The sequence below is a fragment of the Leptonychotes weddellii genome, chromosome 11 (genome assembly GCF_054177405.1).
Source record: "Leptonychotes weddellii isolate Sample4059 chromosome 11, ASM5417740v2, whole genome shotgun sequence".
Classification (NCBI taxonomy): domain Eukaryota; kingdom Metazoa; phylum Chordata; class Mammalia; order Carnivora; family Phocidae; genus Leptonychotes; species Leptonychotes weddellii.
Genome location: NC_138379.1, coordinates 40266435 through 40289150, shown reverse-complemented (window position 1 = coordinate 40289150; position 22716 = coordinate 40266435). Strand labels below are relative to the sequence as shown.

General features: G+C 37.1%; 1 protein-coding gene and 1 non-coding gene across 5 annotated transcripts in view; one reads left to right on the top strand and one right to left on the bottom strand.

Annotated features, from left to right (window-relative positions):
* The window catches only part of LOC115937903 (uncharacterized), a 176446-nt gene that overhangs the window by 61297 nt on the left and 92433 nt on the right, over positions 1 to 22716 (bottom strand). For 2 of the 4 annotated variants that reach the window (XR_014138692.1, XM_081798613.1), the window contains exons 4-6: positions 16332 to 16396; positions 14911 to 15022; positions 11824 to 11915 (exon numbers count right to left, since the gene is read on the bottom strand). The exons of the other annotated variants lie outside the window; for them this stretch is intronic. The gene's annotated coding sequence lies outside the window, so the exon portion shown is untranslated. The remainder of the gene's footprint in view (positions 1 to 11823; positions 11916 to 14910; positions 15023 to 16331; positions 16397 to 22716) is intronic. 4 annotated transcript variants of the gene reach the window in all.
* On the top strand, positions 13545 to 13651 carry LOC115937904 (U6 spliceosomal RNA). The gene has a single exon (XR_004073113.1). It is a non-coding gene; the product is annotated as a U6 spliceosomal RNA (small nuclear RNA).

Below are 22716 nucleotides of genomic sequence, written 5' to 3'. Positions count from 1 at the left end.
GCAATTGAGGAACGACCATGAATGCCACCAACACCATGTAGCAACAGCAAGTGTGCAGAGGGAAGCAAAGGAAGGACAAAGGGATTTCTGTTGAACTTGAGATTCAGAGAACCCAAAATTGCCAACAGATACTCCCAATGGAAGGGAAACACAATCTGGGGAAAACAGCCTTAACTGGCAAAGGCCTTACACGCTTTAGTTTCTAAGCACAAGATCAGAGAATACTGGAACAGTCTGGATGCTATGAGCTCTTAGAACTAACAAGAGCTCCCTTCCAAAACAAAGGCCTACACTGAGTAGAAAATACTGAGAATAGAATCTAATTTATGTAGGACAAGGTATTAGGGGAAAAGGAAAGAAATGTTCCTGACAAAACTGGGGAGGGTAACTAAGTCCACAGATGTTAGAATAAATAAAAGCCATATATTTGAACACTTTGTAATAATAACAGAATAGTGAACTGAACTCTAGAGCTTTGAAACTAGGAAAATGATCCTGGCCCACGCTCCCTTCCCAAGTGAATAGGAGAACTCAGGCCCTTCAAGTACAAACAACAAAAAATAATTGTGTTTGAATCCCACACAAAGTTATTTCAAGAAAAAAAAAGAGAATAATGAGCAAAATGTCCCCATAGACAATAAATAAGCCAGAAATAAACACTAAAAATGCAGAGAAGAAAACAAAGAAAACCCCAGGCACCAGATGGCTGCCTGGGTGAATTCTATCAAAACATTTAAAAGATATAATGCCAATCTTACAAAAACCTTTTTAGAAACTAGAGGAGGCGGGAACACTCCCAAACTAATTTTATGAGACTAGAATAACCTTGGTACTAAAACCTTATGAAGATACTAGACATGCAGATCAATATCCCCCATAAATATACATATAAAACCCTTGAAAATACTGCAAGATACAACAATATATAAAAAGGATAATGACTAAGATTTATCTCAGGAATGCAAGGTTGGCTTAACTTTCAAAAAGCAATCAATGTAACATATTAAGAAGAAAAAAAAGGAGAAAACTCATGTGATCATTTCAGTAAACGCAGAAAAACCCTTTCACAAAATTCAACACATATTCATGATTAAGAAAAAAAGTCTCTTGGGGCGCCTGGGTGGCTCAGTCGTTAAGCGTCTGCCTTCGGCTCAGGTCATGATCCCGGGGTCCTGGGATCGAGCCTCGCATTGGGCTCCCTGCTCAGCGGGGAGCCTGCTTCTCCCTCTCCCACTTCCCTTGCTTATGTTCCCACTCTTGCTGTCTCTCTCTCTGTGTCAAATAAATAAATAAAAAATCTTTAAAAAAAAAAAAGTCTCTTAGCAAACTAGGATTGGAACAGGAATTCCTCAATCTCTGTGTCAGTATGGATTTTCTAAGAAGCAGACACCAAGATAGGATTAGACATGCAAGAAATTTATTAGAGGAAATGCTTGTAAGAGGAAATGAGGAGAAGTTCTGGAAGAACACGAGATATTTGTCAGATCATGATATAAATATGACTTCAGGTGAAGGAGGAGAGGAGGAAGGCCAGTGGTAGAGAAGCCTCTGAAACTCCAGTGCAGCTTTCAGAGTTACATAAAGACATCAGAGAGTCAGTCCTCAAGCCAAAGTCACCCGCCAGAGGAATCCCACATCTCCTAGACATTGGCTGGAGAAGTGTCCACTTTGGGAAGTGTCACCTCCGCACAAAAAAAGTGATGGATTTCAAAATGCAACTGCTGGGACTGTCAGGCTTTAAGTGTCCCTCACTTGGAAATCTGAAAGGTACATTTTCATAGCCACCAAGGTTGTAAAGGGTTATGTATGAAAAACCTAAAACAAACCTCATACTTAATGAAACATTGAACACTTTTAAGAACAGGAATAAGTCAAGGATGTCTACTCTCACCACCTCTATTCTGCATTGTACTGAAGGTCCCAGCCAATGCAGTAAAGGAAGAAAAAGGCACAAAGACTGGAAAGGAATAAGTAAATTATTGTATACGTAAGATATCTATCCCCCATATCTATCATTTAATAAGGGAATTTAACAACATTTCAGAATACGAGGTCAATATACAAAAAGTAACTGCATGTCTATATATTAACCACAAACAATTGGAAAATAAATTGAAAAATACCATTTATGATAGTATCAAAAACCAGAAAATATTTAAGGGTAAGTTTAACAATATATATGCAAGCTATCTATACTGAAAACTATAGAACATTTCTGGGAAATTAAGATGCAGATATATGGAGAGATATACCATGCTCTTGGATTGGAAGGCCCAGTACTGTTAAGATGTCAATTATCTCAAAGCTGATCTAAAGATCCAGTATAATCCTGTTATGAACTAAATTGTGTGCTCCAAAATTCATATATTGAAGTCCTAACCCCTAGTACCTCAGAAAGTGACTTTATCTGGAGATAGAGCCTTTAAAGAGGTGACTGAGTTAAAATAAAGCCATTGGGGTGAGCCCTGATAAAATCTGACTGGTGTCCTTTACAGAGAGGACATTTGAACACACAGAGAGGCATGGGGTATGCCCACACGCAGAGGAAAGACCATGTGAAGACACAGCGTGGAGGAAGCCATCTGCCAGCCAAGGAGAAAATAAGTCGGCTGACACCTTGATCTTGGACTTCCAGCCTCCAGAACGGTATGAATATAAATTTCTGCTGTTTAAGCCCCCAGTGTATGGTATTTTGTTGTGGCAGCCCTATCAAATTAACACAAACCCCCCCAAAATCCCAGAAGGCTTTTTTACAGAAATGGACAAGCTGATTCTAAAATTTAAATGGAAAAGCAAAGGGTCTGGAATAGCCACAACAATCTTGTTAAGTCTTTTTAAAAAGATTCAACTTAGATTGGACTTACAATGCCCGATTTCAAATTTTACTATAAAGTTACAGTAATCAAGGCAGTTGGGGTAAGCATAGACAAATAGATGTGTAGAGAAAATGGAAATAGACCCACACATATAGAGTCGATTTATTTTTCACAAAGGTGTTAAGGCAGTTCAATGGGGAAAGAAAAGCCTTCTCAATGAATCAAACAACTGGATATCCATGTTAAAAAAAGCAAAATAAAAAACCTCAGACCATATACAAGGATTAATTCAAGATAGGGAAGTGCTAAAACAATAAAACTAGAAGAAAACATGGGAGAATGTCCTTATGACTTTGGAATAGGGAAAAAGTTTCTAGAGAGAACACAAAATACACTGAGTATAAAAGAAAAAAATTACATATTTGGCTTCATCAAAATTAACAATATCGCTTATCAAAAGACACAGTGAAGGGGGGAAAAAAGGCAAGTCACAGACTGAAAGAAAATGTTTGCAAAACATATACTTGACAAAGAAGTTGTATCAGAACTACAAATCAATAATAGAAAGACAATTCAATTAAAAAGGGCAAATGCTTCAAAAAGAACTTTACGAAAGAAGATATATAAATGGCTAATAAGCACATGAAAAGGGCACCTGGGTGGCTCAGTCAATTGGGCGTCTGCCTTTGGCTCGGGTCATGGTCCCAGGGTTGTGAGATCGAGTCCCGCGTCGGGCTCCCTGCTCAGCGAGGAGCCTGCTTCTCCCTCTGCCACTCCCCTTGTTTGTGCTCTCTCTCTCTCTCCATGTCAAATAAGTAAATAAAATCTTTAAAAAAAATAAGCTCATCAAAAGCTACTCAACATCATTAGTCATCAGAGAAATTAAAATTAAAACCATAATGAAATAACACTGCACACCCACTAGAATGGCTAAATTTAAGACCAGTAATACCAATTGTCAATGAGGATATAGGGCAACTGGAACATTCATGCATTGTTGGTGGATTATTAACGGTACAACACTTTTGAAAAATAATTGCTTGTTTCTTTTTTTAAAATTTAGCTTCATTATTTTTTAAATTTTCTATTGAGATATAATTGACATATAACATTATATTTGTATACAGCATGATTTGATATGTATATATAGTGAAATGATCACCACAATAAGTCTAGTTAATATGTTACCACACATTGTTGCAAATTTGTTTTCTTATGGTAAGAACTTTTATGATCTACTCTCTTAGCCACTTTCAAATATACAGTATGGTATTAATTACAGTGATCATGCTGTAGGTTACATCCCTGTGACTTACTTATTTTGTAACTGAAAATTTGTACCTTGACCATCTTCACCCATTTCATCCCCTTAAACCAGCCCCCAGCCAATCTGTTTTCTGTATCTATGAGTTTGTTATTTTTTTTTTAAGATTTCACATATAAGTGAGATCATATGGTATTTATATTTCTCTGTTTGACTTATTCTACTTAGCATAATGCCCTCAAGTTGTCACAAATTACAAGATTTCAGGACGCCTGGGTGGCTCAGTTGTTAAGCGTCTGCCTTCGGCTCAGGTCACGATCCCAGGTCCTAGGATCGAGCCCTGCATTGGGCTCCCTGCTCGGCGGGAAGCCTGCTTCTCCCTCTCCCACTCCCCCTGCTTGTGTTCCCTCTCTCGCTGTCTCTCTGTCAAATAAATAAATAAAATCTCTAAAAAAAAAACAAATGACAAGATTTCCTTCTTTTTATGGCTGAATAATATTCCACTGGTGTGTGTGTGTATGTCACATTTTCTTTATCCATTCATCTACTGATGGATACTTAGGTTGCTTCCATGTCTTAGCTATTGTATATAATGCTGCAATGAATATTGTGGTACAGGTATTTTTTGAGTTAGTGTTTTCATTTCCTTCAGAAATATAACAAGTGGAATTGCCTATTTCTTATCAAGTTTAGCCACATCTACCTTATAAGCCAACTGTTCCACTTTTAGGTATTCATCCAAATAAAATGAAAACATGTCCCCAAAAAGACTTGTGCAAAATATTTATAACAGCTTTATTCTTTTTTTATTTTATTTTTTAATCCAAGTATAATTAACATATAGTGTTATATTAGTTTCAGGTGTACAAAATAAATATTCAACAATCACTCAGTGCTCATCACGATAAGTATACTTTTAATCACCTTCACCTATTTCACCCAGCTCCCCTCCAGCAACTACCAGTTTGTTCTCTATACTTAAGAGTCTGGTTTTTTGTTTGTCTCTTTTTTTCTTCATTTGTTTTGTTTTTTAAATTCCACGTATGAGTGAAATCATATGGTATTTGTCTTTCTCTCACTGACTTATTTCACTTAGCATAATACCCTCTAGATCCATCCATGTTGTTTTGAATGGCAAGACTTCATTCTTTTTTATAGCTGAGTAATATTAATATCTATACATTGTGTATATATATGTTAATATATATGTGTGTGTGTGTGTGTGTATATATATATATAATATATATATATATATGCCATGCCTTCTTTATCCATTCATCTATGAATGGACATTTGAGTTGCTTCCATATCTGGGCTACTGTAACTGCTATAAACATAGGGGTGCATATATCTTTTTGAATTAATGTCTTTGTTTTCTTTTTTTTTTTTTAAGATTTTATTTATTTATTTGACAGAGAGAGAGATAGCGAGAGAGGGAACACAAGCAGGGGGAGTGGGAGAGGGAGAAGCAGGCTTCCCGCGGAGCAGGGAGCCCAATGTGGGGCTCGATCCCAGGACCCCGGGATCATGACCTCAGCCGAAGGCAGTCACTTAACCAACTGAGCCACCCAGGAGACCAGTGTTTTTGTTTTCTTTGAGAAAATACCCAGTAGTAGAATTACTGGATCACATGGTAATTCTGTTTTTAATTTTTTGAGAAACCTCCATACTGCTTTCCACAGTGGCTCCACCAGTTTGCATTCCCACCAACAGTGCACAAGGGTTCCTTTTTCTTCATGTCCTCACCAACACTTACTTCTTGCGTTTTTGATTTTAGCCATTCTGACAGGTGTGAGGTGATATCTCATTGTGGTTTGGATTTGCATTTCCCTGATGATGAGTGATGTTGAGCATCTTTTTATGTGTCTGTTGGCCTTCTGTATGTCTTTGGAGAAATGTCTGTTCATGTGTCCTGACCATTTTTAATTAGATTAAAATTGGATTTTTTTTTATGTTAAGTTGTATAAGCTCTTTATATATTTTAAATATAACCACTTACCAGATATATCATTTGCAAATATCTTCTCCCATTCAGTCAGTTGCTTTTTGTTTTGTTGATGGTTTCCTTCACTGTGCATAAGCTTTTTTTTTTTTTTTAAGATTTTATTTATTTAACAGAGAGAGACACAGTGAGAGAGGGAACACAAGCAGGGGGAGAGGGAGAAGCAGGGAGCCCGATGCTGGGCTCGATCCCAGGACCCCGGGACCATGACCTGAGCTGAAGGCAGATGCTTAACGACTGAGCCACCCAGGCGCCCCATGTGCAAAAGCTTTTATTTTGGTGTATCCCCAATAGTTTCATTTTGTATAGCAGTTTTTTCTTTATAGCCCCAAAATGGAATAAACCAAATTTGTCAACAGATGCATGAATAAATTGTGGTATATCTAATATGGAATACCACTCATAAATTAAAAAGAACATATTACTGATACACTCAAGAACATGTATGAATCTTAAAACACATATTAAGTGCAAGAAGCCAGATACAGAATAGCATATACTGTATAATCCCATTTATATTATATTTGAGAATGGGCAAAATTAAACTATGGTGATAGATATTAGAACACTGTTACCTCTAACGTGCAGTAGGAAGTTGTCTGGAAAGGAGGAAGAAGAAACTTTCTAGAGTGATAGAATTGTTTTCTATCTTGATTAGTGTTTTGTTGCATAGGTGTATAAATTTGTCAAAATCATCAAACGGTGTCCATAATGAATTTCACAGTAAGTTAATTATACCTTGAAAAAAATTTGAGTTAAAAACAGAAAAAATAGAGCCAATAAATACATCCAAAAGTTAATTATTTGGAAAAACAAAAAGAACATAATAAAAAACCTGTTAGCTGTTGCAATTGAGAAAAAAATGGGGGCGGGGACTTTAAATACATAAAATTAGAAATGACAGTGAGAAAATAACCATCAGACTGAGCACTTTTTAAAATGATATGAGTCTACTTTGCAGATAAATTTGGAAAAGTAGATGCAGTGGATAATTTTCTAGCAAATACAACATGTCAAAATCAATCTCAGTGGAGACAGAAAGTCTAAACACATAAAATACCACAGAAGAAATAGAGGAAGTAGAAAAACAGCTTTCCCATAAAAATGTCCCAGGCCCAGACTGTTTCTCAGAGATATTCTATTTTTAAAAATTATTGTATGAAGTGAAATGATTGCATCAACAAAAGAAAACTATAGACCAATCTAACTTATAAATATCAATAATTAGCAAATAGGATCCAACAGCACATTCAAACATGCATCAAGACCGAGTAGATTCAATATTCTAAAAATCCATTAATATGATCCATCATATTAATAGAGCTAAGAATTATGTAAGTATGTATCTAGAAAAGCCGAACTATTACAAGACTAGAAAACTACTACAAACAAAAGAATTTAGTGAAATAGGTTATAAAATCAACATACAAAAATCAAGTCCTCCTATAAAGAAAACAAAAATCAGTTTATATTGGAAGAGAAAACCACCTTTGTGAAAATTAAATAAAATTAAACACCAAACAATGAATCATGGAACACTACATCAAAACTAATGTTGTACTGTATGGTGACTAACATAACATAATAAAATTTAAAAAATTAAACACCCAGGAATAAATTTATCAAGAAATGTCCAAAACCTACAGGAAGAGTAACTATGGAGTAATTAAAAAATACAAAAATAACCTTGCTTAAATGAAAAGATATACCAGATTCTTGGACAGGAAAACTCAGTATCAGAAATTTTAAGTCTCCCTAAGTTCATAAAATGTAATATAGTTCATAAGTTTAATATAATTCAACAAAAATATGAGTAAGTTTCTTTCTGGAGCTAGATAATTTTTTTTTTTATAAAATTCATTTGGAAGAACAGATAAGCAAGAATAGCCAAGGGGGAAAAGCCTGAGAAAGAGAGAGAGAGAGAAATGAGAAAGGGATAGCATTGTCAGATATTAAAACATACTATAATGTCTCTAATTAAGAGTGTGGCAGGGTAACATGCATGGCCCAGTGGAACAAATAGAAAATCCAGAAATAGACCCAACTGCATTTGGAAATTTAGCATAAAGGCAGAATCTCAAGTTAGTGGGGAAAATGATGGCTTTTTGATCAAAGGCATCAGGCTAACTCAATAGCCATAGGTAAAAGGATAAAATTGTATTAATTCCCCCAAACTGTGTACCAAGATAAATTTCAAGTGGATTAGGAAATTAACTGTATTTTTTAAAGACTTTATTTATTCATTTGACAGAGAGAGACACAGCGAGAGAGGGAACACAAGCAGGGGGAGTGGGAGAGGGAGAAGCAGGCTCCCCGCTGAGCAGGGAGCCCAATGCGGGGCTCAATCCCAGGACCCTGAGATCATGACCTGAGCCAAAGGCAGTCGCCTAACAACTGAGCCACCCAGGTGCCCCAGATTAGGAAATTAAATGTATTAAATGAATCCATACAAGTATAGAAAAAACAAATCTGAATTATTCTATAATCTAGGAGTGAGGAGAACTTTCCTACCTGATTCAGTATCTAGAAGTCATAAGGGAAAAAATTAATGAATTTATTACATAAAAAAAGAAAAAAAATTTTTTTACTAACATAGCATAAAAACACCATAAGGAAAGTAAAGAGAAACTGGGGGAAAATTTTCAACTTTATCATAGATAAAGGGTTAACATTTACAATATATAAAGAGCCTTAAAAAAGAAAGAATGAAAGACTAATAGTGGTATATAGGGAGAAAGAAGCTAGGAAAATGTACAGACAATTCACAGAAAACTAAATATGCCCCTTATCTACATGAAAAGATCTTGATTATACACATAATATGAAAAAGGCAAATTAAAAATACACTAGTGTATTGATTTCTGCATCAGGATAAAAAGCTTTTCAAAGGAAACAATCAACAACAACCTATGGAATGGGAGAAGATATTCATAAATGACATATTGATTAAAGGGCTAGTATCCAAAGTCTATAAAGAACTTACCAAACTGAACACCCAAAAAACAAAAAATCCTGTCAAGAAATGGGCAGAAGACGTGAACAAACATTTCTCCAAAGAAGACATATAAATGGCCACAGACACATGAAAAATGCTCAACATCACTCATCATCAGGGAAATACAAATCAAAACCACAATGAGATACCACCTCACATCCGTCAGAATGGCTAAAATTAACTCAGGAAACAACAGATGTTGGCAAGGATGCAGAGAAGGGGAAACTTTTACACTGTTGGTGGGAATGCAAGCCGGTGCAGCCACTCTGGAAAACAGTGTGGAGGTTCCTCAAAAAGTTAAACATAGAATAGAACTACCTTATGACCCAGCAATTGCAATTCTAGGTATTTATCCAAAGGATACAAACAGTGATTTGAAGGGGCACCTGCACCCCAATGTTTACAGCAGCAATGTTCACAATAGCCAAAATATGGAAAGAGCCCAGATGTCCATAGACAGATAAATGGATAAAAATGTAGTATATATATACAATGGAGTATTACTCAGCCATCAGGAAAAATGAAAACTTGTCATTTGCAACAATGTGGATGGAACTAGAGGGTATTATGCTAAGTAAAATAAGTCAGTCAGAGAAAGACAAATACCGTATGATTTCACTCGGATTTGGAATTTCAAAAACAAAACAAATGAACATAGGAGAAGGGAAGGAAAAATAAAATAATACAAAAACAGAGGGGGAGGCAAACCGTAAGAGACTCTTAAGGAACAAACTGAGGGTTGCTGGAGGGGAGATGGGTGGGGGGATGGGGTAATTGGGTGATGGGCATTAAGGAGGGCACTTGATGTAATGAGCACTGGCTGTTATATGCAAATGATGAATCACTAAATTCTACCCCTGAAATTAATAATACACTATATGTTAACTAAATTAAATTTAAATAAAAATAAAAAATACACCAGTGTACTGCTTCTCACCTATCAGAGTGGTAAAAATCCAAAATATCAACATGTACTCTTTTGACCAGGCTTTGAGAAAACAGGAACTCCCATCATTGCTGGAAGTAATGCAAAGAGGTACAAATCCTACAGACAGGAATTTAGCGATATTTAGCAAAATAGCATATGCACTCTGATCCTTTGACCCAGAAAGCCTACTTCTAGGTATCTGTCCTAAAAAACACTGACAGAAACTCAAAAACATGAACACTTGTTTTGTAATAGCAAAAAACCTAACCTAATGTCCATCAACAGGAATCTACTGGATAAACTATGTACATTCAAATAGTGAAGTACTATGCAACTATGGAAAGGAATGCAGACTATCTCTATATATTACTATGGCATGATTTCCAGAATATAGTTCTGTATACAAACACACATACGCACACATGTATGTAAGATTCAGGTATAGTTTTACCTATGTAGAAAATTCAGAAGGATAAACCATAAAGTAAATAAAATTGTTGGCTAAAGGGAAAGGGGAAAAAAAAGAGGAGAGTTTGGGATAGAAGCTGGACTTCTCTGAATAATACCTTGTTTTTTTATTTTTTACATTATTTTTTATCAAAGCATAGCTGACAAATAATGTTATATTAGTTTCAGGTAAACACCATAGTGAATTGACAATTCTATATATTATGCACTGCTCACAAGTGCAGTTTTTTCAGATTTGACCCAAGAAGCCTACTTCTAGGAAAATGAGCCATGAAAATATTTTAGATGATTATAAATAGTGTCAAATCAGAATGAAAAAAAACAATGCCTAAAATAAGAACAAAATTAAATAGGCATATGATGCAGAGGTATATTATTTTAAATGGTTTCAAAATACAACAATTCAGCTGTAAGTCTCTAGTAAGATAAATCTAAGAACTGCAATAATAATAATAATAATAATAACTATTTTCACATATTTTGGTATTATTTGTCCAAAATCTATATAATCTATATAATAGGATAAAACAACTAAGCAATTACACTATTGTCATTAAAAGCCAAGATTTTTTCCCGTAAGAGGAAAAGATTCAAAATACTGAGGGTTGCAGGATGGGGTGGCTGGGTGATAGACACTGGGGAGGGTATGTGCTATGGTGAGTGCTGTGAATTGTGTAAGACTGTTGAATCACAGACCTGTACCTCTGAAACAAATAATACATTATATGTTAAAAAAAAGAAGAAGATAGTAGGAAGGGAAAAATGAAGGGGGAGAATCGGAGAGGGAAACAAACCATGAGAGACTATGGACTCTGAGAAACAAACTGAGGGTTCTAGAAGGGAGGGGGAGATGGGTTAGCCTGGTGATGGGTATTAAAGAGGGCACGTACTGAATGGAGCACTGAGTGTTATACACAAACAATGAATCATGGAACACTACATCAAAAACTAATGATGTAATGTATGGTGATTAACATAATAAAGAAAAAAAATTTAAATTTAAAAATAAAAAAAAAAATACTGAGGGTTGCGGAAAGGGAGGTGGGTGGGGGATGGGGTAACTGGATGATGGGCATTAAAGAGGGCATGTGATATGATGAGCACTGGGTGTTATATTCAACTAATGTATCATTGAACATTAAATCAAAAGCTAATGATGTACTATACGTTGGCTAATTGAATTTAAATTAAAAAAATTATTAGGCAAAAAAATAAAAATTAAAAAATAAAAGAAATAAAATTGAAGAGTTAAGCAAAGCCCTGTAATCTTAAATTTGGATTGAAAGTATCAGTATAAACTCATAATATATTTTCTCTTTAAGAGAGATTTCCATTTCCAAGCTTGGATACCTTTTTTTTCCAGAAGATGATGACTGGGGTCATGGCCATGTCAGAACTCAGGAAGCAATTTAGAGGTTCTCACCTGCCAGAGATGAGAAAATCTGAGCACAAAGAGAAGAACAACCGCAATGAATTGAAACACATGGAATATGTTAAAATTCATGAGTTCCTTCCTAATGATACCATAAAACAAAAAACCTCATTGGTCACCTCTGGAGGATATAAGGGAACCAACCCACTATTCTGAATGCAGGTAAGTATAGGGAAAGAAACATTTAACCTGTTTTTCCTGATTAAACTATATCATAAGTTAACTAAATAGGTGAAGAGGAAACAATTCTCTCTACAGAAATAGTCCAAGTAATAAATGAGGAAGGAATAATAGAATTAGAATGCCACCATTTTGCAAATCCCCAAATGAAATCATGAATCTGGACAATGATTATTAATGGCTGTTACATCACAAAAAGAGACAACAGGTCATATGTGCTGGGCGATAGAAGTGCATGACAATACTTACAATGTAGTCTTGCAAAGAAAGAAACAAATTGGAATTAGACCAACAAGTCACTAGATCTAGCTGCCATGTTATGGGAAATATAGGGGACAAAGGAGCAAGGTAAATGATACCAGAGGGATGCAGTCCTATCTAGAAAATAGGAAATGGCCTGATCTCTTCAACAAATGAATTATAAAGTAGTAAAAGAAAGGCAGGGGAATCTATAAATTGAGGAGACAAAGAGAAGTATCAGTTGCTTGCAATGCGTGAATCTTATTTAGATCCTAATTCAACTGGAAAAAATAGGAGACAATTGTGGAAATGTGAACACTGGATATTTGATGATATTAAGAACTTACTAATTTTTTTCAATGCAATAATGATGTTAAGATTGTAATTTTTAAAAAGCTCTATTGTTTAGAAAAGCATATACAAATGTTTACGTATGACATTATTTAGGGGTGTGTTAAATACTCTGATGGGGGAGGGGTACAGATGAAATGAAAGTGGCTGTGAGTTTATTTTGTGTCTGGGTAATAGGGACATGAGGAGTCATTATACTATTCTGTCTAATTTTGTGAATTTTTGAATTTGTTATAAAAACTATTTAATGCAAGAAATTCATAAACCGGCTAATCACTATATGTGTGAAGTAGGTCTTTTGAAAATAGAGAACTGAGCAGGAAAACCCATTAAACTCACTCAAAATGTATCTTTTCTTTCTGTCACTTTAGGCAGCCACATTTTGCTGGAGCTGGACTAGCTGTTTAACAAATGCTCCACGTGGAGTATGGTATGCCAACAAGATTCCCCATCTGGAGAGGCTACCAAACCTTGACACTGCCCCATGGCCTCAGGCCACCTTCCCAGACTAAACCACCTATTCCTAAAAGCTGGCCTAAGGCCTTCTGCCAGCCCACAGGCATGAGGCGGGCACACTGCTGGTCCAACAACATACCTCGGATCCTCTGCTAACTCAATCTCTCTCCCACTATGAAGTTCCCTCTGACCTGTCTTGTCTGTAGAGCTGTCTCCTTCTCTAGGTTTTAATCATGACTTTTTCACCAAAAATTCCCTGCCTATGTTGCCTATGTTGTCTTTGTTTCTTGAGGCCTGTTTCTATCAAAATCTTATTTGCGTGCACCCGTATACACACACACAGATACACACACACACACACACACACCCCCCACAGCCTGTAAGTAGTAGTCTCTTACAAGAATAGGCACCAGTGATGGCTTCAGCAACACATGTACTAAAATTGGAATGTTACAGAGAAGATTAGCATGGGCCCTGCACAAGGATGACATGCAAATTAATGAAGCATTCCATATTTAAAATTTAAAACAAGAAGAAGAGGCACCTTATACCTAATTTAATTTAAATTAAAATTAAAAACAAGAAGAAGAGCCACCTTATACCTATCATCTGCTGTGTCAGTAGCCCTAGAATGACCTCAGGGTCATTCAAACACTCACAATGACCCTGAGAGGAGCTGTTATTATCCTATTATACAGATGAGGAAATGGAGGTAGAAGCTTAACCCAAACCACACAGCTTGTAAATGGCAGAGCTGGGATTTAAATCCAGGTCTATCTGCTTGCAAAGCATTTTTATTTAACCATAAATTGCCCGAATTGCCTTCTTTAGCAGCAAAGTGGCTATTCAATCAGTGCTCGCTAAGAGATACATGAATCTAACTGAGAAATTCAGGCATCCTGCTCATATCTTCCCTTTCACATCTTCTTTATGTCCCAATGTCAGGCATCCCCTCTGTTCCCTGGAGTGGAGGGGCTGAAGGATGCTTTCCACTGGGCTGGAAGAATATAAACACATCTGGAAGGAGGCTGCTGCTGAGCAAACCACGCTCCCCCCAGAGTGTGGACAGGATGAGGTGTCTATAAATAATGTTAAGAGCGTGAAGAGATTCTCTCCCCTGGGCTCCCTTTGCAAAAGGTTGATGGTAATTGATGAGGCTACAGGGACATGCCAATCCTTCTGCTCTTAGAACCAGGTGTGGTTATTTACAGAAATGTCACTTTCCCAGCCCTCCTTTCCCATCTCTGCCAGAGGGCTGGAGATCAGCAAAGATCAATTTACTGCTGCCCCAGGGCACATGGCAATAAGCCACCTATATGCCCCACTGTCTACAAACCAGGCTCAGCCTCCTGTTCTGGCTGAGAGTTGCTTCCTCTTTGGAAATTTGGAGAGAGAGAAAGATCACAGATTTGCTCCCTTTCCAGGCAGAGGGAGGTCAAGTGAATCATATTACAAACCACCAAGTCAATAAAATCTGGAGTTCCCACATTGCCCAGCTCAGAGTGGGAGAAATAAGTAGACCACCGGACCAGAAGTCAGACGTGTGGATCCCGACCCCAACGAGGCCATCTGTTAGCATTTGATGTCTGAGTTCCAGTTTCACATCTGTAAAATGGAGGCTAGTCCTCTGTCATATGTCAGACACAAAAGGGTTTTGAAAAGAATAAATTAAGTAATGGAGTTAAATGACCTGCAGTGTATGAGAGATCATCATTATTATAGTCCTTATAATGAAGGACTCTGTTAGAGAAGTGTCCATGATAGGTTTTGGAAAATACCTTGTAACTGCCCGCACTCCCATGGTCTTGCTGGTCAGTAGCATGAGCAAAGTGGAAGTGTAGCATATAAATTTAATTTCTCAGGGCATCCGAAGTGTAGGTGAAGATCATTCTGTTATAACAAGGTTTACACCAAAAAAAAAAAAAAAATCAATTTCACAACTAAATAAAAACACTTTTGGGAATAAGAGGGCAGAGCTACATCTCAAGATTAACCAAGCTGGCTTAAAGTTCTACTCAGAATTACCAGATCTCAACCAATATTGGATGGAAAATTGTCATACTCCTTCCTTGCTGAGGGTGATACTGAAAGACCACACTAGAGGCTCCCCACTGCCAACATATCCAGGGTAACCAGCACAGAGAGGCCAGAGGGAATGACAGACTAATGAGCAACAAGACACCCCAACCTGATGTTCCAGCTTCTTTTGGGGACTCCTCCCCAGTGCCTTTGCCAACAGCGCCCTTCGGCAGTAGCTCACACGGATAACCTCTCCCAGCCCTACAAAGTGGGAAGCTTGACCTGTAAACAACAAAGCTTGGATTTGAATCCAGGTCCATCTGCTTTCTAAGAACCACAACCTCCTCCCAGTCTATAACTAGTTCACTTTGCAGGGGAGTCCAGTTAGAGCCAACGGGAACTATATCTTATTCCCTTCTATCACACATCACCTTTAGCCATCTGGTCCTTTTTTGTTTCCATGATGTGGGCTTATACTTGGAAAGGAAAACCCTAGAGCTGCCCCCATCTAAAAAGGGTATCAGGTTGGACTGACCACGGTTGTTTGCTTCTTGATCAGGAGGGGAGCATTTTTCCTTTCCTCAGAAATTCCAAGCCCAAGAAACAATTGATTGAAAATATGTATAAAAAAGCTATTTTATTTCTCTCCTTAGGAGGAGATGTTTTAGAAAAAGTTCTGCCTGTCTGATTTGGCATTAGGAAGAAGAAGTATAAATAATAATTTTTATAAGCCATGATAACAGTTAACATTCATGAGTATTTTTTTATTTAAGTGTCAAAATTCATGCTGAGTGATTTACATGGATTGTCTCAAATGATTAAACAGTCTGCACAAGATTCTTTATCCCTATTTCCAGATGAGGGATGGAAGCTCAAAGTAATTTACCCAGATCACACTGTTGAGAGGCAGCTTCAATTCAGTGCCTAGATCTTCTGGGGTAAAACTCCACACTGGTTACATAGGCTCAGGCCTTGTTCTATACAGCCTATTAAATATCCTTTTTAAAAATCCTTTCCTTGTATAAACTAAATATGGTATATCCATACAATGGTATATTATTCAGCCATTAAAAGGAATGAAGTACTGATAATGTGCTACAACATGGATGAAACTTGAAGACGTTATGCTAAGTGAAGTAAGCCAGACACAAAAGAACAAATATTGTGTAATTCCACTTACATGAAATATCAAGAATAGGCAAATTCATAGAGACAGAAAGTAGGATTCAGGTTACCTCTGGAAACCTAAAGGGAGAATGGGGAAGGGGGAGAATAGAAAGTTATTGTTAATGAGTAGTGATGGTTGCACAAGATCGTGAATGTAGTTTATGCCACTGACTTGCACGTTAAAATAGTTAAAATTCCAGTGATGAGCACTGGGTGTTATACTGAAATGATGAATCATTGAACATTTTATCAAAAACCAATGATGTACTATACCTTGGCTAATTGAATTTAAATTTTAAAAATGTCAAAAAAAATAGTTAAAATTCCAATTTAAAAAATTTTATACCATGTCTTCCTTATCTATATGCCTATCAATGGACACTTAGGTTGCCTCCATATCTTGGCTATTGTAAATAATGCTACAATAAACATAAGGGTGCAGATAGCTTTTCAAATTATTGTTTCATTTTCTTGGGGTAAATATCCAATAGTAGAATTATTGTATCATATGGTATTTCTATTTAATTTTTTTGAGGAGCCTCCATATTGTTTTCCACAGTGGCTGCACCAGTTTGCATTCCCACCAACAGGGTATGAGGGTTCCTTGTTCTCCACAGCCTAACCAACACCTATTATTTCTTATGTGTTTTATTTTTTTATTTTTATTTTAGCCATTCTGACTGGTGTAAGGTGATATCTCATGGTGGTTTTGATTTGCATTTTCCTGATGCCGAGTGATGTTGAGCATTTTTTCATGTGTCTGTTGGCCATTTGGGTGTCTTCTTTGGAAAAATGTCTATTTGAGTCCTTTGCCCATTTTTGAATTGGATTGTTTGGGGGTTTTGGTGATGAACTGTATAAGTTCTTTGTAGTCCTTGGATATTAACCCCTATTGAATATGTCATTTGCAAATATCTTCTCCCACTCAATAGTTTGCCTTTTGTTTTGTTGATGGTTTCCTTCACTGTGTAAACCTTTTTTATTTTGATGTAGCCCCAATAGTTTATTTTTGCTTTTGTTTCCATTGTCTTAGGAGATGTATCTAGAAAAATGTTGCTAAGAGAAATTACTGCCTGTGTTCTCTTCTAGGATTTTTATTGTTTCAGGTCTCACATTTAGGTCTTTAATACATTTTGAATTTATTTTTGTGTATGGTGTGAGAAAGTGGTCCAGTTTCATTCTTCTGCATGTAGCTGTCCAGTTTTCCCAGCACCATTTATTGAAGAGATGTTTTTCCCCATTGTATATTCTTGCCTCCTCTGTCATAGATTAATTGACCATATAAGCATGGATTTATTTCTGGATTCTCTGTTTTATTCCATTGATCTATGTATCCATTTTTATCCCAGTACCATACTGTTTTAATTACTATAGCTTTGTAGTGTATCTTGAGATCTGGAATTGTGAAACCTCTAGCCTTGTTTTTCTTTCTCAAGATCACTTTTGCTATTCAGGATCTTTTGTGGTTCCACACAAATTTTAGGATTATTCTAGTTTTGTGGAAAATGTTGTTGATATTTTGACAGGGATTTCATTAAATCTGAAAATTGCTTTGGGTAATGGGGACATTTTAACAATATTTGTTCTTCCAACCCATGAGCATGCAATATTTTTCCATTTGTTTATGTCATCTTGAATTTCTTTCATCAATGTTTTATAGTTTTCAGAGTATAGGACTTTCACCTCTGTGGTTAGGTTTATTCCTAGGCATTTTATTCTTTTTTGTGCAATTGTAAGTGGACTTAATTTCTCTTTCTGCTACTATATTATTAGTGTATAGAAATGCTACTGATTTCTGGATATTAATTTTGTGTCCTACAAAATTTACTGAATTCATTTATTACTTCTAGTAGTTTTTTGGTGGAGTCTTTAGAGTTTTCTATGTATAGTATCATGTCATCTGCAAACAGTGACAGTTTAACTTCTTTACCAATATAGATCCCTCTAATTTCTTTTTCTCATCTGATTGCTGTGGCTAGGACTTCTAGTACCATGTTGAATAAAGGTGGCAAGAGTGGACCCCCTGTTCCTGATGTTAGGGGAAAAGCTCTCAGTTTTTCACCACTAAGATGTTAGCTGTGGGTTTTTCATACATGGCCTTTATGATGTTGAGGTATGTTCCCTCTAAACCCAATTTGTTGAGACTTTTTATCATGAATGGATGTTGAATTTCATCAAATGCTTTTTCTGCATCTATTAAGATGATCATATAATTTTTTATTATTATGTTCAGTTAGCCAACATACAGTACATCATTAATTCTTAATGTAAAGTTCAACAATCCATTAGTATATAATTTTTATCTTTCGTTTTGTTGACATGGTGTATCATGTTGATTGATTTGTGAATATTGAACCAACCTTACATTCCCAGAATAAATCCACTTGATCATGGTGAATGATCCTTTTAATGTATTATTGAATGCAGTTTGCTAATATTTTGTTGAGGATTTTTGCATCAACGTTCATCAGGAATATTGGCTTCTAGTTTTCTTTTTTGTGATGTCTCTGCCTGGTTTTGGTATCAGGGTAATGTTGATCTTGTAGAATGTATTTGGAAGCTTTCCTTCCTCTTCTGTTTTTTGGTATAGTTTGAGGAGAATAGATATTAACTCTTCTTTAAATGTTTGGTAGAATTTACCTATGAATCCATCTGGTCCTGCACTTTTATTTTTTGGTAGTTTTTTGATTACTGATTCAATTTCATTTCTTGTAATTACTATATTCAGATTTTCTATTTCTTCCTGCTTCAGTTTTAGAAGAGTGTATGTTTCTATGACTTTATTCATTTCTTCTAAGTTGTCCAACTTGTTGACATAATTTTTAATAGTACTCTCTTATAATCCTTTGTATTTCTGTGGTGTCAATTGTTACTTCTCTCTCATTTCTGATTTTATTTATTTGGGTCCTTTCCCTTTTTTTCTTGATGAGTCTAGCTAAGAGTTTATCAATTTTATTTATCTTTTTAAAGAACCAGCTCTTAGTTTCATTGAGTTTTTTCTTTTTTTTTTTTAGTTTCTATCACTTATTTCTGCTCTAGTATTATGTTCCATGTGCACATTACAATAACGTGTATTCTGTTGTTTTGGGATGGAATGTTCTGTATGTATCTGTTATGTCCATTTGGTTTAATATGTCATTTAAAGACAGTATTTCCTTATTGATTTTCTACCTGGATGATCTATCCATTGATTTAAGTTGGGTGTTAAAGCCTCCTACTATTATTGTGTTATGTCAATTCCTCTATGTCTGTTAATATCACTTTATGTATTTAGGTGCTCCAGTGTTATCATATCTTCTTATTGGATTGATCCCTTTATCATTATATAATGCCCTTCTTTGTCTATTGTTAGTTTTTGTTTTAAAATCTATTTTGTCTGATATAAGTATTGCTCCCCTGGCTTTTGTTTTTTTCCACTTTCATTTGCATGGTGAATGTCTTTTCATCCCTTCCCTTTCAGTCTGTATGTGTCTTTGGGCCTGAAGTGGGCCTTTTGTAGGCAGCAAATAGATGAGTCTTTTTTTTTTATCCATTCTGCCACCCTATATCTTTTGATTACAGCATTTAGACCATTTACATAAAATTCCAATTTTTATGTTGTGTATATGTATATTTTTTTATGTTATAAAATTTTTTTAAATCTCTTTTCTGCTTAAGTTAACCAAATGATTTCTGAGAACTTGCAACTTGCAACTTGCAACTGAGAACCTGTCTGATAACTATCTAAGATGGAAATTATGCTCTAGGTCACAACAGTAATGAACAGCCCAAATTGTGCTGAAAAACATAAAAAAACAGATGAATAAAAGTTAGAGAGTAAACAACAGTTTTTCAATGTGCAGACTAGATCTGGGGATTCTTTTGCATGAGTTTTCAAAGGGTAAACATGCAGGATGGGAGGCTGAGTTTTGGAAGCATCCAGGAAGGAAACTATTTTAACAGTATCCCTTTCAATTTTAAACAGAAAAATATATCAGAGACAGAAACTCTAGTTCTAGGTCTTCTATCATATACTACAGCAAATTCAATAACAATTCCTCTCCTGTACCAAGAAGCCCTGGGGTCATGGAGTCACAAAGAACAAGGTGGTACCTAGGCCAGACTTCCTGGATGAGGATGCTTTTCATGGAGCCCACAATTCCTCAGGATAGAAGCCCACCCCCAAGGATGGTGAATAGAGAATCTCAAGCCAAACAAAAATCCTTACCATTATAGCCTGGCTGCTGAATTCTCAGTGCTGGGCTAAAGGAGTAAAACCAATTAAGTTGCTATCCAGCTGTGTCCTCCAATCCTAAACTCTCCCTCCAGACTGTTTCAATATCCCTAACTCCTCTCCATCCCCAATCCACTGACCAAGTTTAAGTGTCATCTCTCACCTACACCAGAACAATAGCTTCCTGACTGGTCTCATTCATTCATCAAATATCTACTGACTTCTAACTATGTGCCAGGCACTGTTCTAGACCCTGGAGAAAAGTATTGAGCAAAAGAGACAGAACCCTCAGGAAGCTAATATTTCTGTGAACCCCAGCATCTAGTACCACTCCTCTACAGTTCATCCCCTACATTAGCCAACAAAGAAATCTTTCAGAAACACAGATCCGATCATGGCCCTCTCAGGCTGAAAATCCTCCTCTTGTTCCTCACTCCCAAGGATGAAGTTCAAAATCTGTGGCCCACAAGACCCTTTTAAACTTAGCCCCCACCAAACCATAGAGCCTCACCTTCACTTTCTCCCTGCCCCAGCATCCCACTTATGGTGAAAAGAGCTTGGAACAAACAGCAACAAGTACCACTTGGTGCACCTGGAACTTGTGGGCAGAGGGATCAGCAGGTGTGCCCAGACCCCTGTCCTCTTGGCACCCTACAAAGAAGGGTGTTAAGGCTGCAGCACAGCTGTGTGTGCAGTAGGTCATCAGAGGGCTTTAACCCTCTGTTCTCTATTTTTAGGGACCAAATGTGAAAGTGGCTTTGCCCAAACAATTAGGAAAAATAAACATTTAAGACTCAGGCACCAAGGGATACAGGCTGAAGTGGCAGGTATGTATAGAGGACTGCTGGGAGGTGCCAGCTGCCTAGTACCTGGAGACCCTGGGAGCCCCCACTCCAAAGGAAATGGAATTAAGGTATAGCTAACTCTGAGGAGAGAAGAGCGCTTATCCAGATCTCATGAGTATTGCAGCCTCTTCTGGGATCAGAGATTCATTCATCCTAGCTCCCCCCATTGTCAAGCAACCCAGAGTCAGCCCCTGGTGTCATTCATTTGTTGGTTTCACCCATCTCCAGCTACACCCCCATCACAGCATATCCCCATCCAAGGCCCCAGACACACCAGACTCTTCATTCCCCTAACATTCTAAGCACTCTGATACCTCCGTGCCTTTACACATGTGCTTCCTGGTGCCTGTGGCACTTTCTCCCCTATCTGGAGAATTCTTTCCATAGATGTCAGAGAGCATCTGACAAAAGGAAGTGGTTCTATGTCATCATTCAAAGCCTGACTTCTCTGCTGAGACCTCTGATCACCCCTATACATATATACTATTTCATGCATAAATTTGCACCCGCTGGGAGTCCTGTTAAACTCTGCTTATTACAATCTACTTCTCTACACACTGTCTCTCCACTGAATTACGAGCTCCTCAAATGTAGGGTCCATGCCTGCCATCTCTACATTCTGCCTGCCACAGATAATGTTTGTGGGAGATATCAGTTGGTGTAGAAACACCATTTTCCTGCCGTAGAGTCTTAGCCCATGTTGTTCCCTCAACTCTTCCCAGCACTTCAAATGATTGGCCCCTTCTTTTTTTTTTTTTAAAGATTTTATTTACTTATTCATGAGAGAGAGAGAGAGAGAGGCAGAGGGAGAAGCAGACTTCCCGCAGAGCGGGGAGCCTGATGCAGGACTCTATCCCAGGACTCCGGGATCATGACCTGAGCCGAAGGCAGACGCTTAACCATCTGAGCCACCCAGGCGCCCTGGCCCCTTCTTATTCTATAGGTCTCTGCTTAAATTTCACCTCCTCATAAACCAGTATAAAATAAGTTACTTCCTTCCCACGTGGCACTCTTTTCTTTTTCTCCATAGAATTTTTCATAATTTATAATTTCATGTTCATGGTCTATCTCTCCCGCTCAACTATAATCTCCATGATACATAGAAGTGCCTATTTTAGGGGGCGGGGGGAAAGATGGCGGAGAAGTAGGGGACCCTATTTCAACTGGTCCCCCTAGAATTGAGCTGGATATCTACCAGACCACTCTGAGCACCCACGAAACCAGCCTGAGATGTAAGAAGATCTGGATCTCTACAAACAGAATATCGCAGGCAGTTGGTTTTGACGGTACGAAGCGGAGAGCCGTGAGTCTGTGGGCAGATATCGGAGGATAAACGGCGG